The 9,277-nt window shown below is 43.8% G+C and overlaps 1 pseudogene; it reads left to right on the top strand.

The window, feature by feature from the left end:
- The first annotated feature begins 8,805 nt into the window (after window positions 1-8,805).
- Window positions 8,806-8,919, top strand: LOC131822448 (U4 spliceosomal RNA; annotated as a pseudogene).
- Window positions 8,920-9,277: the final 358 nt, after the last annotated feature.

Raw genomic sequence — 9,277 nt, 5'->3', positions numbered from 1 at the left:
TTTTTTTTTTTTAATTTAAATTCAAGTTATTTAACATATAGTGTAGTATTGCTTTCTGGAGTAGAATTTAGTGATTCATCACTTACATGTAACACCCAGTGCTCATCCCAACCGGTGCCTGCCTTAATGTCCATCATCCATTCAGTGCATGTCCTCATCCTCCTTTCCTCCAGCAACCCCAGTTAGTTCTCCATAGTTAAGAGTCTCTTATGGTCTGTCTCCTAGAGCTGGGTTTCTTTAGCACATTTTATTTTACAGATTTCCTTTAGAGAGAGAGTGCGGGTGGAGTGCGGGCAAAGGGAGAGGGAGACAGACTCTCAAGCAGACTCCTTCCTGAACATGGAGAACATCGGGGGCTGGATCTTATGACCCTGACATCAGAGCCTGAGCCAAAACAAGAGTTGGATACTTAACCAACTGTGCCAGCGGGTTCCCTGTCTTTAGAACATTTTAGTAAATCCTTCCACAGTGGCTTCAGAATGCTTTTCTTTCATTTTAGCTTAAGGGAGAAGTCCTAAAAAAAAGTTTTTATCAGGCTCTCAATATCAGGTTCCAATCTGGCCAATTATAACCATAGTGATGCTTTAAGAACTCCTTTGTTAGTATTTTGTCAGGTTTCAACTGACACAAACAGTAAATATTCCTGATAGTATTCAACAATCCCATAGAACCAAGAGGGTTCCTCAAGAGGTGCAAAAGTTACTACCTTCCCAAGATCCAGAGCCACTCCCTAAGATCACCAATAGAAAGAAGACTTGGACAATTCCCCGAGAGCTGGAATTACTGGATAATTTTTCTTCCCCTACAGTTTCTGGTGGCCAGGTTAAGACCTGTCGGGACTGGACTCCCCACCGCCCCCCCCCCCCCCAACACACACACACACTCTGGAGTGTGAAGGCATCATGGGAAAGATGCCTTTGCAGAAACTAGCAAAGGGTAACAATTCTTATCAAATACTATCAGGTCCCACAGTTGGTAGGACTCTAGCTGCAAATGGAATGCAATCCACATTTCTGCCCAGCTTATCTAGCCATGAATGGGGGCGCAACACACATTTCTGTTCAGCTATCTTTTTAGGTCCCCTGGTCTGATGGTTGCCAAGCCAAGTTCTCAGGATGCAAAATGAGACAAAAAAGAAGGCTATCGCTGTCCTTAGGAGAGAAGGGACAGTTACCCAAATTTTTTTAAAGCCGATCCAAATTTAGAAAGGAAGGGAAAATATGAAATTCACCTTCTTTCCACCAGGCCAAAGAGGTCTGGGAGGGCTGACTTTGGTAAGACTTGTTACCCTTTGCTGGCCTCTGCCAGTTTTCCCAGGATGCCTCCTGCCTGCTCCAGAGTGAGCCGGGGTGTCCCGTGTCCCAGCCGGTCTTATCCTGGCCCCCAGAAACTGTACAGGAAGAAAAATAATTTTCTGTCCACCCTTTGTGGTCAGTAAACACTGAGTGACTGAGGGCCGAGACCCCTCTTTCTCTGGGGCACCTCGTTAACTGATAAGGTTACCTAAGATGGCTAAAAGTTCCTCACCGGGGCCGTACTCGATTAATACTTGTGCAGCCTTAAGACAAAATCGTCTTCACCTGAGGCCTCACGCAGGCCCCGGTCCGCTTTGTAAGTCGGCCCAGGCCAGCCGCGGACCAGTTTCTAAGGCGGAACCAGTCGGTCCCGGACCCGGTCCGGTTTTTAAGTCGGACACAGCCCCCAGTGCAGCTGCTTTCGGGACCCTGTCAGGAGAAAGAAATGCTCAAGTGATGTGAGGAAGCTCAGAACGCAGAGAGCGGCCGGGAAGGCTGCGGAGCGAGAAGGCAGGACCTGAGAGGGACCCGCCCGCCATCACCACACCCAGGGAGAAAGCAGCGAGCTCCAGGGGCGCCTCAGGTACTCGCGCTTGTGGCTCCGTGTGCCTGGGGGCTGTTGGGGGGTCTCCTCCGGTTCCCTGTTCTGAGATGAGAACTGTTAAACACTAAGCTGGGGTACATTAAAAATGTTAAAGTTTCTTTGAGCGGAAATCGCTTTAAACGTGGAAGCACGGAACCGGAAGTGGGGGGCGGGCTCCGCCTGCGGGCGCTCAGGCCCGCCATTTCTTAGAGAAAAGGCGGAGGCGGAGTTAGGGAATGATTGACGCTTCAGGTGTCCTTGGTTCTTTGTGTTGCTTATTGTTAGTGTGTCGATTTCATAACCTTGAGGCATTTACAGGCAGATTTTGGTTGGCCTATGTAGGCCGCCATGACATTATCACCAACTCTAGAAGGCTTTTGTGTTTAACAACCGGGAGCTTATGTTTATAAAGTATTTTCTTCATTTTCCGGTTTTTGTAGGGGTTACGGATCAACGCCTACACATCTTTTAAATTTGTCATTATAGGTCACCTAGTGGGTGGCCGGCCTTCAGAGACGCCTTCTGTCAGCTCTAGCAAGGTGTGTCTACACCGCGGATGTAGTGAGGTGCACACCTCCGGCCTTAGCTGTTGCCTGCCCCATGGCTGCTGGCAGAGCCCCAAAGTCCATGCAGGGGTGAAACTTGATTAGGCTAATGCAGTAGGGCTAGCTTCTAAGTATACTCTTGGAACAGCTGGGGAACTTTTAAAACCTCCTGTTGCTGAGAATTGGAATTTTGTTTCTGTAACTCTGAGGATTGATTCATCTGTGTGGGTAACATTGGGAACCTTTCCTCTTGCAGTGATTGGTTTCAGCATGGCCATGTGATACATTCCTTTCCTAGTGAGGGGAACTTCTGCCTGTGTGTGGGGGGGTGGGGAGTGCTTCTGGCAAAGAAGATTCCCCTACCCCAAGAAGAGATCACTGTGACATAAACTCTCCTCTTCCTCACTGGGCCTTATCCTCTGCGTGGAAGTGTGGCAAGTGCTGCAACCATCCCTGATTCTCTGACGATAACGGCAAAGAGCTGCGGCTGGGCTCGCCCACCTGGGTCCTGGATACTTTACTGAGCCTCTGACTCACCGGATTAACCAACCCTGCCGCCTCACTCCAGTCTTCTTGCTGTGAGGTCTAACAAAGCCCGGTGGGGCCCAAACCATCTTGGTCACACCTCTTCCACATTTGTAGCGAGTTCTTGGCACCAGCACAATTTATACTGCTACTCTTGGTGGTATTGGTGAGATGGACCTCCCACAGTGAGAATGCATTTTGCATTTTTACCTGGACAAGAAGGCATAAATGCTGGTACATTTGAAATAGCACTTCACATGTCTTCAGGATTAAATAGGCTTTGGGGGATGAACAGTAAACCTGATGACCATTTATGATATGGTTTCAATTAGAAGCTCTGTGTTACAAACCTTAAGTGAATTTCTGGAATAACCCATTTATAAATTAGGAACAGCTAGACACTTTAGAAAAAACTTTAGTCTTCAGTAATATGCAAGTGCATATTCTATGAATGTGGCTTGTGGTTAATGAAAATTCTGATACAAAGTTGTAGTGATCCTTTTACAGAAGTTGCAGTGCCTTCTTTTTTTTTTTTTAAAGATCTCATTTTTAAATAATCTCTACACCCAATGTGGGACTCAAACCCACCACCCTGAGATCAGGAGTCATGCACGTTTCTCACTGAGCCAGCCAGGTGCCCCCCAAAGTCACAGTGCTTCTTAATCCTTATCTGTGTTAGTGTTTCTTAAGTGGGGATGACTTTTGCTTTCTGGTTCCTACCTCTGCTTTTTCAAATGATAAACAGATAAAGTTCAAGGTGAAAGCAAGCTTCCTACATTTTAGTTCCGTAACAAAGAAAGGGTTCTGGAACAATACCAGCAATGTCCTCCAGCTGAAGACCGTCAGGGACACACTCGTTCAGCTTGAGTGGAACAAGGTGGGTTTATTGCAAGCTGCAGCTGGAGAGAAGTACCTTGGGGAGCTGCGGGGCCTCTCAGTGAGGGGGTTAGAAAGGACTTATTAGTGCACTGGACTTGTGTTCGGTAATTTGGGAAGGAGGTAAGGAACTGGGGGCTTTGGATTGGATGCTGCTAAGAAGAGGGGATTGTTTATGATTGGGTAGCTGAGTACTTCTTGCCAAGGAGGACACTAGAATGAGACAAATAAGCAGCAGTCATTCATTTGCTGGGAGGACTACTTAATATTTTGTGGTTTGGACAATATTCGTGTTTTCTCTGTGTTCAGGCGGGTTCATAGATTGGGTCACTTGGTGACCACAGTCTCTAAAATCTGCTTGTCTGATATTCTGTGACATTGTTTATGGTCACTAGGAGAATAGCAAGGACCAGCTGTGAAGGCCTGGCCAGCTTCTGGATGTCAGAGCCTGCGTTTTTCCTTCTTTTTTTCCCTCTCAATAGTTAAGACTTATTGTTTGTGTTGTACTAGGCACTGTGCTAAGTACCTACATATTCAAATTGAACCATCCGCCCCTTGTGAGGTGGCATTATCATTGTCCTTATTTAATAGGTGTAGGAACCTGCAGGTGTAACACCTGCAGTGCTAACCAGTTTGTCCAAGGTTGGGGTGTAAGTTCAGACCGATGCCAGAGACCACAATGTCTTAACCGCTCCTCTCTACAAAACCATAAGGCTGTGCCTGGGCATTAAGACTCAAGTTAGGGCCACTTTATAAATAGCAAAGGTATTAATATATGTGGTGCCTAGCTTGAACTAGAAGCCAAGCACAAATCGGAAACAAATTATAATAGCGCACCTGATGAGGGAGCAGAAGCCTGGCTGAAAACAAAGCAAAAGCTGGCACCTTGCACCCCCTCTCCACCCGCTCCCCTCCGTAATATGTGTCACATTCCTCAGGCACCCCTGACTGCCCCAGAAGGAAAACAAATAGTTAACTTGCAGAGATCACAATCCTGCAAGGCAGGAGTCTTCCTTGGTTTACAAATGTCCTTGAGATTTACAACAAAGAAGTTACCTTATCAATAGCCCAATTTCCAAAGGCACATAACTCAGTTCCTCAAGCCCTAATGTTGCCCTCCCCTCCATAAAAACTGAAGGAGGCTGAGGTAGAAGGAAAAGTAAATAAAGTTAAATTTCTAAACCCAAATCTCACTAACAAGGACACTTGATAGCAGGAATGTAACATTCCACCAGGAGACTCTCAATTGTCTTTATGCTAGTGCCTCATTAGAGGGAAAGTGGCCTTGGCTTGATTGTAATCAGGCAATATCCTGACAGTCTTCTTTACCCCAATAGCCCTTCTGAACACCCATTTGTTTTCACCTACCCAACTCCTGTGTATATAACCAGCCACTCCTCACATGCCCGGTGCAGCATCTCTGTCTGCCCACGGGTCCTGTCCCCGTGCTCTAGTAAACCACCTTTTTGCACCAAACGCGTCTTAAGAATTCTTTCTTAGCCGTCGGCTCCGAACCTCACCTAGGTTCAAGAACTTCATCACACCTATACTATGAAGCCCTTTGAAATTATGCTGTAGAAAGATACTTACTGACCTGCAAAAACTGTTGATGATATAGGAACAACCAAAAGCGTTAGAAAACGGAATCTGGATTTCTGCTCACCTGAGGAACTTTTTAAACCTGAAGTTTAGACCCACTGAGACAAAATACTGATGGTGGGGCTCCGGCATCCGTATTCCCCGGCATTTGAACTCTTCTCGCACAGGCTCAATGTAGCGTTTCGAGGGGTAAGCTGAGGCTTACTCGTCAGTTACTCGTCAGACTTTCCTGTTGTATGACCAAGAACATTGATGGTTCTCAGGAACTCAGAACTGTGGGACGCGGCTATTTAACACTGTTTCTGGACATTTTACTTAGCGAGGGTTGGCTGGTGCTCTTGAAGAACCAAATAATAATAGCAACTCTTTATGAAGTTACATGGCTCCACGCCAGCATTTTCATCCATCTTTTTATTTATTGCCACAAATAGTCCTCCGGTGTAACTATTATTACCTCCACCTAGAGCAAGAAAACTAAGACACAGGGACAGAGAGGGACTTGTCCACGGAGGCATGTCAATAATCGTGTCACTCTGAGCCCAGTTCCCATGTCCTGCTACTTTCTCAGTTTACTTGTTAACATCCCAGCAAGTTTTACAAGCTTTGAAAAAGGCATGCAAAAGTCTAAAGAGGTTTCGAATGTCTGTCTTTATACTACTATGTAATCTTTGCTTTCTGCACCTGTGATATATCAAATTAGCACTAGCACAGGGAATATCATTTGCATGACAAAAAGACACTGAGCTTACAGTCATAGAATCATTTCAGTCTTCATGATACTGAGAGTCAGATCAGCTACAATAACCAGATTAAAAGTTTCTTTGGAATTGGAATTCCAGAGATATTTACAGAAAAGAGTTTTACACAAGGTCCAAAATATCAAATCAGTTTTTTAAAAAATTTTACTTACATAATAGAGTCCAAATGCCAAGGCCTCTGGAATATTAATGCCTAAAGTTTGGTGCAGTAATTTTAAAGGGAGCACTGAATGTCTTATTCATGTCAGATTTGCTTTACTTAAGACTCAGATGACATTTCTAAGTAAAATGACTATATTCTTGGCTAATTTTACATGCAAATGACTTTGTATTTTGAATAATAAAACTACTTTAGTTGTATATTTTGAATTATTGGTGAATCTTGACTGAGGAACAAATTCACATAAACTGTACATTTTGCCGTTAAACATACTCTGAAATGGATTAGTTTCTTGATGATTTAAGCATTCACATTTCAGTTAATGAATCTTGGAAACAGTGTTGTTTGGTTTTATCATGTTTGAAAAATGGCTTTTTGGTCCCTATAATTAATTTTTTTGTTTTTGAAGAAGGACTGATAAAGAGAACTGAGCTACAGTAAATGTTTATTATTAGCTTTCAGTTCTCCCAGGAATCATGGCTAGAGGTATACTTCCTTCCTCTTTACTTAAAGCTGTCATTAATGTTTATGTCATGATGATGTTGATTTTAAAAAACAGAATCTCATGAAAAGAATACCATGAGTATATGATTAATGGATCATGAAAAAGATTAGCTCAGTCACCAAATTAAAAGTTACTGGTTTAGGGACGCCTGGGTGGCTCAGTTGGTTGAGGAGCTGCCTTCGGCTCGGGTCATGATCCCGGCGACCTGGGATCGAGTCCCACATCGGGCTCCTTGCTCGGCGGGGAGCCTGCTTCTTCCTCTGCTTCTGCCTGCCATTCTGTCTGCCTGTGCTTGCTCTCTCCCCTCCTCTCTCTCTGATAAATAAATAAAATCTTTAAAAAAAAAGTTACTGGTTTAGAGTTTTCTTTTTTTTTTAAGATTTTATTTATTTATTTGACAGAGATCACAAGCAGGCAGAGAGAGAGGAAAGGAAGCAGGCTCCCTGCTGAGCAGAGAGCCCGATTCAGGGCTTGATCCGAGGACCCTAGGATCATGACCTGAGCCAAAGACAGAGGCTTTAACCTACTGAGCCAACCAGGCACCCCTAGATTTTTCTTATACTTGTATTGCATGTAGTAAAATCTAGATTAAAGATGGCGAATTTGAGGGACACCTGGGTGGCTCAGTCAGTTAAGTGTCTGCCTTCTGCTTAGGTGGTTCTGGGATCAAGTTCTGAATCAGGATCCTTGCTCAGTGGGGGGCCTGCTTTCCTTCTGCCTGCCGCTCCCCCTGCTTGTGCTTTCTCTCTCTCTTTGTGTCTTTGACAAATAAATAAATAAATCTTAAAAAAGTAAAGATGGCAAATTTGGTTCAAAAGTGACTGAAATGATTTTTATATCCAAATTTTTTGGAGATTAACATTTACTACAAATATAATATTTTAGGGATATTCAGCAACATACAGGCTTCTGTCCCCAGTCTTATTCTGTCAACATACACAATACTCCCCAATGAGAATTAGCATTCACAAGGATGATTCCGAGGTATTGTCACAGGGTTTTTTCATGCCATCCGAAATACAAGATTTTGGGCATCACCATTGTATGGGTTGTATGGTAATGATTTTATTTGGTAGACCTCAGAAAAATTTGCCATGTTCAGGCCCAGGCCTGACCCAGTGAAATATCTCATCTCTCCACCAAACAGAATTATTCCTTGTTCTTGTTACTTGGACATGGAGCAAAAGCAGCTTGAGTGGAAGGGAAGCAGACAAACTCTGACTGAAGTGACATCTTTCCCACCCCACAGAGAGGATGATGTATGGTAACAATGTATGAAACTAACTCATAAAGAGAAACAGAAACAAGTTGAAATCCCAGTAGGTAAGGTGTGTTGGTGGTGATCTTCCCTGATTTCTCAGATTCTGCACCTTTTTCTTAGATTCAGTCAGTGAGCTACCTAAGCTATCAAAGGCAATATGTTCTCTTTTCTTAAGCTACTTTCAGATGGGCTTTTGTCACTTGCAACCAAGAGTCCTAAAGAATGTAGTAGTCAACGTACTGAGTGCCTGCTCATATGGCCACTATTTTCTATGTAGCAAAAGCAGGGAAGTGAGCCAAGTTATTTTAGACACACTTAAAAAAAAGAAGATCTGTTTATTTTTGAGAGCGAGAGAGTGTGGGTGTGGGGAAGGGAGGGACAGAGGGAGAGAGAATCTCCAGCAGACTCCTGCTGAGCATGGTGTCTGATGTGGGGTTCCTTCCCTCCACCGTGGATCAGGGTCTGAGCCGAAATCAAGACTCAGTCTCCCAACTGACTGAACTACCCAGGCTTCCAGACACACTTTTCTTTTTTCCTTTTCTTCTTCTTCTTTTTTTTTCATCAAGTGCCCTTTTAAATGCTCATCATCTGCTTATCCCATCCCCCCACCCACCTCCCCTTCAGCAACCCTCAGGTATTTTTTTCCTATAGTGCCCCTAGACACACTTTTTAACAGGGTTTGAAATATACGGGATTATAGCTTTGTGCAGTGACAGTATTGTAGCCAATGAGCTTTATCCAAGGTGCAGTTATTGCTAATTGAAAACTTTTTCCAGTATCCTGCTGTGGTAACTAGAAATATAAAAGATTGTACCAGAGGTGGTATTAGAGTGGTACATGGCTCTCCACAAGCCTTATACCAGATAATTTTTCATTGTCTTGGCATGCAACTAAAATTTAATAATGAAAAATAAATATTAGGTATAATGATAAATCATATCCCAGGTCTGCACATGGTTTTCTGAGAGTGGTGCAAGCCTGGCTTGTGCATTTCGTCTCACAAATGTTTGTTGCAGTAAGAGGCTAGAGAGGTTGGAGAAAGATGAGTTCTCATATAGGAAGAGGAAGATTGAGAAAGAGGCTGATAGGTTAAATTCTTCTGCTTTTCTTTACTCAACACTTGGTTTCCATTGAAGGAAAATAGTGAATCTAATTCTCAGTCACCCTTCC

This window comes from Mustela lutreola, chromosome X, assembly GCF_030435805.1.
Source record: "Mustela lutreola isolate mMusLut2 chromosome X, mMusLut2.pri, whole genome shotgun sequence".
In the NCBI taxonomy this organism is placed as follows: domain Eukaryota; kingdom Metazoa; phylum Chordata; class Mammalia; order Carnivora; family Mustelidae; genus Mustela; species Mustela lutreola.
The sequence above is the reverse complement of the archived record's forward strand: the minus strand, read 5'-3'. Positions and strand labels throughout refer to the sequence as shown.